Below are 9572 nucleotides of genomic sequence, written 5' to 3' on the forward strand. Positions count from 1 at the left end.
CGGGCGGTTCTGATTGGTTTGTGGAGGGTATCCTACCTTTCACTCTCGTCCTCAATGAAAGAAGTTTAAGATTTAGTGTCTTAAGAGATTAGATAGGCTGTTTTGGGGATTTTTTTCCTGGAAACTTGTCTGTGACAATTTCAAACTTAATTTTTGCGCCCGGAAATCCTTTTTAGTGATGGAAAAAAATCTGTAGTGTGACACTCATGATCTGACTCTAAAGAGACAAATTATTTTTCTTAGAACGTCATAATTTGCACTTGAGAATGTCTAACTGGGACCTCTTAAGTGCTAAAATCCCACATTAATTATCTTAGTAACTAAAGGGAAGAGAATATAGAGATTAACCTGCTAAATAGTGTTTGGAATTCTGTCATAGCTTTAAGAACCTTCATTCCCTTTTCTCCCTTAACCAAAGCTACAGTGCCTAACGTTCTGGCTGGATTTATGTATTTAGGTGTTGCTTATTATTTTCTCCTCTTTTTTAGGTTATTTTTCTTCATGGATTGGGAGATACTGGGTAGGTAATCATTATTAGTAACAGTAATGAAATGAGGTCATGTAACTGCTTACTGGTCAAAGGTTTAATGTTTTCAAAATGCTAAAGTTGTACCAAAAAGATTGCTAGTAAATGTTTCATAGGATTTCAGTGATCAGATACAATCTTTTCTGTTTATTAAATGCCCAGAATTTTCCTCTTATCTTGAACTGATCATTTTTCAACTGCTGCCACATAGTAAAATTGTAAATTGCTCCTTGGTTACTTTGGGTATTGGATACCAAAGAGTGGAATGTTTGTACATAGACTGTGTGAAATTGAGAGCTTTCCAGGAGAGTTAAAATTTCAGAGTGGTTGAGAGGGACTAGTTGGTTTTGTCAAGAGAAATAGTGGCAACATAAAACATACAGAGTTCTTAATGAGATAAGATTTTCCTTAAAAGAGGAAATTGGTAAAAGTGGGAGATGAACTTCTCAAAGATTTGGAGGTTTACGTGGGCATGGTGACACACGCCCATAATCTCAGCACTCTGGAAGATCCCAATGAGTTTGAGGCCAACCAAGACTCTTGTCTCAGGAAAAAAAAATTTTTGGAGGCTTATCAAACAGGTTTTGTTGAAGTAACATCAGATTGTGACCTTTTTTTTTTGTCATCCTGGGGTCTGAACCCAGGGACTTCACACTGGGCTTGAATTTGTGCTCCTCCTGCCTCAGCCTCTCAGTGTTTTCTTGCCCTGAAATAATTTCAGATTCTTACGGTTGAAATATTTTCAAATTTATAGAATTACTTCGGGCTGGAGGATTGCTTCAGTAGTAAAGCTTCTTGGGTAATGTGCAGGAGGCCCTAGGTTGGATCCTCAGCCCTACAGAAATTTAAAAAAAAAATTGTTTCAGTAACACTAGGTTCTTCAATCTCTTCATGTAGATTTTCTAATTTCTTCTTTCTCAATGTACATTGTATATGCTGTACCCTTTGAGAGTACGTTGCAGGTATGATTCATGTACTTTAGTATCTCTGATAAGCTGTTATATAAATTATAAATAAAATGCTATGATTATATAAGGAGAGTCTCTTATCAAATTCAGGACATTTGATAGTATCTAATATACGCCATGCTCAAACTTTGCCAGTTTGTCCCAGTGATGTCCTTTGTAGCCCCCTCCTCCCCATGCCAGGATTTCTCAGCATTTTTTGTTATTCACGATACTGACATTTTTGCAGAAAACAAGCTAGTCAGATTTTTAAAATATTTCTTTATGATTAGATTCATTTTATGCATTTTTGTAGGGAAAACTATGTAAGTGATCTATCCCAGGCATTGCACCATTGGGGCAAATGTGCTGTTTGTTCCATTGTTACTGTTAACTTGGATCTCTTGATTAAAGTGATGTCTTCCAGTTTTCTCTACTGCAGTTACATTCCCTTTCTGATTAAAAATCAAGTTGTAGGGTGATAACTTTGAGATTTTTGCAAATTGTTCCACGTTAAACTTTCTGCTATTATTTTGTTTTGTTTTTGTTTTTGAGACAGGGTCTCACTATGTAGTTGAGACTGACCTGGAACTCACTATGTAGCCCAGGCTGGTCTCGAACTCACAGTGATCCTCCTGCCTCAGCCTCCCGAGTGCTGGGATTACCAGCATGTGCCATCAGCTATTATTTTTAGCATCCATTTGATGGTTCTTGCTTGAATCAATTATTACTATTAATTTTTTTTCCTGGTACTGGGATCAAACTCAGGACCTTATGCTTGTGAGGCAGGTGGCACCACTGAGCTAAATCCCAGGCCTGTTTTGTTTAGTTTTTGAGATAGGGTCTCACAACATAGTTCAGACTGGCCTTGAACTCCCTATATAGCCCATGTTGGCCTCGAACTCAGAGTGATTCTCCTGTGTAAGTCTCCGGAGTGCTGGTATTACAGGCATGAACCACCATGCCTGGCTTTGAAACAGTTATTATTATGCTGTGATTTTATAACTCATTTCTTTTATGTCTTTTGGTTTATGTCTCTCCATTTATTTACTATAGGCTCAGATTTAGTAGTTTACATTCCACTGGTTGTATTTTAAATTTTTAACCCTTTTAAAACTTAAACTTCAGATTTACATAAAAGTTCTAGAAAAAGTATTTACAGCTCCATATACCTTTCACCAAGAAAACTCAATTATGAATATTCCAAACCATTTAAGAATAAATGGCAGATGTGTTGCCTCATTACTCTTTAATATTTCAGTGTGTTTTTAAGTGTAAGAACTTTTCCATATAACCTGAGCATGCCATCAATTGAGAAATACATACTGATCTAATATTACTATAGATCCACCAACTCCATTTGCATTTCCTTGATTTGACCCAGTACAGTAACATCCTGTGTCTAGTCCAGATCCAGTTCAGGATCATGTGTTACGTTCAGCTATCATGTTTCCTTAGTCTAAAACAGACACACCTTGTGTCACACCTTGACACTTTTCAAGAATTCGGGTCAGTTACTTTGTAGAATGTCCTTCCTTTTGGGTTTGACTGATGTCTCCTTGTGATTTGTGCATTTTTGGGCAAGAATACCATAAAAATATTACTGTGCTTATTGCATCATGTTAGGCCCACATTTTGTTAACTTCTGTCCCTTTATTGGTGGTGTATTTTATTACTTGGTTGTGATGTCTGCTGGATTTCTCTACAGTAAAATTAACTATGAAACAAATTTAAAGCATTTATATATTTATTATCTAAAATATTACAAAGTATTTTATAGGGAAATACTATGACTTTATGAAGATATCTTTTCCTCACCATATTTTTACCAATGGATTTAGCATCCATTAATGGTTCTTGCCTGAATTTATTATTGTGATAAATTGACAACTGCAACAGGTCACTTTCCTCATCACTGAGACACAATAGCTGATACCTTCAACTTGAAGGAGCAGTTTATTTGGGCTTACAGTTTGTAGAGGTTTCAGTCCATACTCTGGTGACTCCAAGGTAGGGGGGCATGGGAGAGGGGCATAGCACGGGAATAGGCTCCTCATGTCATGGCGTCCAGGAAGCAGAGAGAGAGAGAGAGAGAGAGAGAGAGAGATGAAGACAGGTGTTGGGGAGGAAGATAAACACTTTCAGGCTGTGTCTTTAGTGACCTGCCTCTTCTGACCAGACCTCACCTTCTAAATCTGCTGTAAGCCCCCATAATCTAATCACCTTCCCAAAGCACCCCCACCTGTGAGTGTGGGAGGCTCTTACAGAGCATCTAGATATAAACCACAGCACCAGACAACCTTGTGATATTTAATTATTGAGAGACAAAGTGGGGTCTTTTGAAAAATTCCTTTACTTTAGATTCATTCTTTTGCTTTTACCTACCCCCATGTCATGGGGTAAAGCTTTCTTTTCTTCCTTACTGTGTATCTATATTTTCATTTAAAATTTTTAAATCAGTACAGACTCTTGGGTTCTTGTTTAACTCTGAGAATTACAATCTTGTTAAATCTTTCATTTATTTTGATGCTTGAATTGTCTTATACTTAGCTGGTGGGAATACCTTCAGCCTGGCTCTTATGTCTTTGGGCATATCCTCACCCTTTCTTGAGCACTTAGTTGCTGGTCCAAAAAGTTGTCTGTGCTGCTACCCCATATATTTTTTCTTCTCCAGTTGTAGACTCAATCATTTTTCTGAGATCCCTAGTTTCTTTTAGTAGAGAATGATATTTAGGAACCACGATCTGGGTGCTATATGTACTTGTTGATTCAGTTGTTTCTTCTAAGCCCTTTTAGTAGATAGATCAAGGAATATGTCTACATACATATATTGCTGGGCTTTTGACATTTATAAATACTAAAAATGTTTGTGTTAGTCCAAAATTGGACTGCTTAGTCCAGTTTTAGCCCACATTACAGGATTTATTATAGCCTTCCCCCTTTTCATGGGGAGTGTGACATCTAATCTGGCACTTCTGGCCAATAATGCAGCTCTGGTATGCCCCTTCTCTCGCTGTGCCACTCCACAGCTGTGCTTCATACATAAGGACTGGTCCTATCACCTTCTGAATGTGACATCTCAATACTAAGTTGCAATTAAGGGAATTGGGGGAGGAGCAAAGGTCAGGTGGAAAGCCTAGTCCTCTTCATGCAGCAAGCAACATTATTACCATCCCACCACTACATCCCACTTCTTTTTTTTTTTTTTTTTTAGGTACCAGGGATTGAATTTAGGACCTTGTATATATGAAGCAGGTGGCAGAACCACTGAGCTAAATCCCTGGCCCACCCCACTTCTTGATATATTCCAGGAACTACTGATCTCAGATTTTCTAGGCCAAGCAGATTGTAAAAACATATAAAAGAATTTTTATTTTTATTTATTTTTATTTTCATTTTTTTGGTACTGGGGATCAAACTTGGGTCCTTGCGCTTGTGAGGCAGGCACTGGAACCACTGAGTTAAATCCCTGGCCCTGAAAAGATTTTTTTTGCCTGAAAATAATTTTTTTTTTTTTTTGTTTGCTTTTGTTTTTTTGGTACCAGGGCTTGAACTCAGGTCCTTGTGCTTGCAAGGCAGGTGGTGGAACCACTAAATCCCCGGCCCCCTGAAAAGAATTTTTAAAGTGAAGAACTGATTGAGGTAGATTTTACTGAGAGTTCAAATAAAATGAAGACTGAAAATAATAGAATTGGCAACATAGATGTTTTGTGACTTTAAATTTGCCAGTCATTCTGAAATCGAGAGCTAATTATAGAGAGGAATTATAGAGTGATTTGGAGATCTTTACATGAGATGAAAAAATCTTTTACCTACCTTAAGCAAAAGTGGAATTTGTGGAGAAGGATATCTCACTAATATATAAAGTCCCTGAAGGCAAATACTTTTTAAAAAAAAATTATGGAGGGGCTGGGGATTTAGTTCAGTGGTTCTGCTACCTTCCTTGTAAGTGCAAGGTCCTGAGTTCAATCCCCAGTACAAAAAAAAAAAAAAAAATTTATGGAGATAAAATTCATCTGAACACAGGGAATTTAGTTGTGGGTGGTGAATTTGGTACCCAGTATCTCCAGAATTAGAATAATGTGAGTAGCAGTATTTGTTGGAAAATAAATGAGTAAAGAGCAAGACATACAAAGAGCATCAGTCACCAAGTTCTTTAATTTCCCAGGGCTGCCATAGCAAATGTTCACAAACTATAAAGTTTAAAATAGCAGAAGTTGATTCTCACAGTTAAATAGGTCAGAAGTCCCAAATTAAGATGTCCCTTTAAGGTTTTCCTTGCTTGCAGTTTCTGATAGCCTCTGGTGTTCTATGGCTTGTTGCTGCATACTGTGCTTTCAGTGTCTACATCCCTCTTCATATACCCTCCTCTTATCGGTGTTTTTGTTACACACTTGGAAGGTAAATAGACCAAGGGAGAGAGTGACACTCAGAATTGATAGGAAAGGCAGATTTATTCATAGGCTCAGTGGAAGACACTTTCCAGAGTCTGAACCCTGATTATAAGTTTTTCACTTTGATATTGCTCTTTCGGCAGGGCAGGAAAGCAAACAGAATTTTACAGAAGCAGAATTTAGGGATAGGGAGGTACAGGTAGATGTTTCTTTTACAGATTATCCTTAAGACATAAGGGGGGTAGAGGCAGGTGTTGAAGCAGTTCATCTTTCTGGCACAGTGACCTTCATGGGTTTAGCAGGAGAGGCAGTTCTTGAGACTGTTAATCTTTGCCTTATCTTTTGTGTTTTTTTTTTAAATTTCATTCTCTCCTTAATAGTATGAGGACATCAGTTATTGGATTCTAGGCTCACCCTAATTCAGCATGTATGTATGTATGTATGCATGTAAAAATTTTAAATCAATACAGACTCGTGTTCTTGTTCAGTAGATCCTTAATTAAATCTATAAAGAGCCTGTTTCCAAATGAGATCACATTCTGTGTTCCAGGGGGACATAAATTTGTCAGGGTGGGGTGTTAGCCAAGTGCATAAAGTTTTTCTCACTACCTTTCCTTGGTTTCTTGCTTTCTCATTTTAGCTTATTTTAGTATATTCAAATAGTTTTTCTTCTGCTGTCACATTTTGTCACTCAAAAGTGAACTCATCTCTGACTTTTTTATCACTCCAAATTCTGGTGGTCATTTAAGAAGCCAACCCATCCTGAGTCATTTTGCTCTGTTGGCCAGTTAATTGGAAAGACTGATGAGGATTTATAGGAATATTTCGTATGAGTGATGTGCTGCAGGGATGTAAATGTGAGAGTGGGCATTTCTTGTTCAAATCTGAACAGAATCACCCCTGTTAATAGAGAATGAACATAGTGGAAATGGTGGAATTTGTGGTCTTTTCTGAAAGAACATAATTTGGAAACAGGTTGAATTTGTATTATTTGAGTTTTGCTGTAGGGCTTAGGCCCTTTACACTTTTATAAGCCTTGCATATCCATGTCTGTTTTGCTTTTCTTTTCCTTTTTTGACTAATAAAATGAAATACATTCTGATTAATCTAAGTTTCTGAATATTAGTTTTGACTTGAAGCTTTGTAAAATTCTTATAAGGTTTTTCAGTTGACCCTGAAAATTATCAAAAGTACTGAATGAACACAAGTTAGTCATATTAATACTTTTGTATTAATATGGCTGCAGTCAGAAGATTTTGAAAACCTATGAGGACCTTTGAAATCATCTAGTACAAATAGGTCAGGGTATGGATGGGAAAACTGAGGACTAGAGACATAGATTCTTGTGGGTTGGCATGCATCAGCGTCATCTTGGAGACTTCATTATTGGGCCTGATCTGGCTGTTAATCTGTATTTATGATAATTATACTTGGTAAGGACTTATAAATAAATGAATCTGGCAAGAAAAAAAATTTTAAAAAGGGTGGAGGGGAAGGCAAAAATAGAATTGAGATGTGTTACATACATGTATCAGTTCCCCACAATGAATGTAATCATTATGTACTGCAAACATGTACTAATAACATTTTTTAAACAGACTTCATCATTGGGCCCCATTGCTAGAGTTTCTGATTTAGTAGGTCTGGAATGGACTCAAGAATTTACATTTGTAACAAATGGTTCTGGGGAATCACACTTTTGAGAAACAACCAGTGTGAGTGAACTGAGGTTGTATTTCTAGATAATAGCAGAGTTGAAACTAGAACCCAGAATTCCTGTTTGTTTTTCTCGTGTAAGGATTCTTAAATATTTCTAGTTAGAACACAATTTGATGATTCAGTTCTGGCCTATCACTATTATTATTTGAGATGTCATTTGCATACTGTAAAATTCAATTTTATTTTATTTTTTGTGGTATTACGGATTGAACCTAGGGCTTTGTATGTGCTAGCCAGTGCTTCACCATTGAGCACTCACTTAGTCCCTCCCTCCTTTTTTTTTTTTTAATGGTGCCAAAGTTTCACGTTTATTAAAGGTAGAAAAAAACAGGCTCCGGAGAACGAGTTTGGACCAAGTAAAAGTAGGAAAAAGGGGAGAAAAAAAATACACCCTACAGTACAGGGTGGGCTACCATGAAGAGACAGGATAGCAAATGCTTAATGGTGACTTTGAGCACAAAAAGGAATAAATGAGGTAGGCCACTATTTAAGCAGCCTTAACTGACTCATACCCACAGGGTGACTGAAAATGGGAAAGAGAAGAAAGGAAAGGAGAGATAAAACAAACAAAAATCGCTGCTTTACCTGATGCTCTCTTGGCTGGCCAAGCCAGTTATGTTAGTGGGCTCTGGGGTGCTGGAGTCTCCTAGAAGTGATTTGTAGTTTCTTTCTACCCCAAAGAATTGAAGAAAACAAGCATAAATGATGGCAAAATTTCATATTTATTAAAGGTAGGAAAAAGCAGACTCTGCAGAGCAAGTTTGGGCAAGGAAAAAGGGAAAAAAAAGATAAACCCTACAACTGTCATGAAGAGACACAATAGCTCCTTTTTTACTTTTTTTTTTTTTTTAAAGACCCGTCTTTCTAACTTTCCCAGGCTGGCCTCAAATTTGTAATCCTGTTATCCTGTTGCCTCAGGCTACTGAATAGCTGAGATTACAGGTTTTTGGCACTGTGCTTGGCTAACTTGAAAAAATTTTTTTTTCCATTTCTAGGAATTGAACCCAGGTCCTCATGCATGGTAGGCAAGCACTCTGCCAGTAAGCTACGGGCACAGCACTTTTTTTCCTTTTCTTTAGTTTCTTTAAATTTTGTGACAGGGTCTTTCGGAGTTGCCCAGGCTTCAGATTTGTTAGCCTCTTTGTCTCAGCCTCCTTAATAGCTAGGATTACAACCATGTGCCACCATGCCCAGAATTTCCTTAAAGTGTACAGTTCAGAAATTTTTAGTATACTGTACAAAGTGGTGTAACCATCACCATTACTTTAATGCCAGAGTATTTTTAGCATTCTAAAAAAGAAATACCACACTCATTAGCCTACTATTTACTCATTCTCCTCCCTGGCAACAACTAATCTCCTTCTGTTTCTATAACTATATATAAATGGGATCAAATAATATTTGATCTTTTGCCTCTAACTTTTTTCACTTAGCATACATACTTTTTTTTAATTTCATCTGTGTTTTTACATGTAGGTACTTCCTTTTATGACTGAATTCATTATATGGATATACTACACTTTAAAAGTTGAGAGCTGATATTGGTGTTACATACCTGTAATCCCAGCTTCTGAAGAGGTTGAAACAGTAGGATCACAAATTTGAGGCCAGCCTGGCTGATGTTGATAGCTTGTCTCAAAAAACAACAACAAAAACACAAGACTAGGGGCATAGCTCAGTAGTAGAGCACTTCCCTCACATGTGGAAGCCCCTGGGTTGTTTCCTCTTTATGGTTTAAAAAAAAAAAAAAAAAGCGGGCTGGGATTTAGCTCAGTGGTTACTAAAAAAAAAAAAAAAAAAAAAAAAAAAAAGGTAATAATAATTTGGATTGTTTCCACTTTGGGGCCATTATGAACTGAACATTCATATACAAGATTTTGCCTGACCCTGGGGATTCAGTTTTCAAAGGAGATAGAATAGGATCAGTGATTACTCTGTTTAACCTTTTGATGATTTCCTCGTTGGCTATCTCATTGTAATTTTATATAT

The 9572-nt window shown here is 37.0% G+C and overlaps 1 protein-coding gene across 1 annotated transcript in view; it reads left to right on the plus strand.

Annotated features, from left to right (window-relative positions):
- The first annotated feature begins 493 nt into the window (after positions 1–493).
- The window catches only part of Lypla1 (lysophospholipase 1), a 34522-nt gene continuing 25443 nt past the window's right edge, over positions 494–9572 (plus strand). Inside the window, exon 1 of the mRNA XM_010611110.1 lies at positions 494–520. The gene's annotated coding sequence lies outside the window, so the exon portion shown is untranslated. The remainder of the gene's footprint in view (positions 521–9572) is intronic.

Source organism: Fukomys damarensis, unplaced genomic scaffold, assembly GCF_012274545.1.
Source record: "Fukomys damarensis isolate Sample0158 unplaced genomic scaffold, DMR_v1.0_HiC HiC_scaffold_5, whole genome shotgun sequence".
Classification (NCBI taxonomy): domain Eukaryota; kingdom Metazoa; phylum Chordata; class Mammalia; order Rodentia; family Bathyergidae; genus Fukomys; species Fukomys damarensis.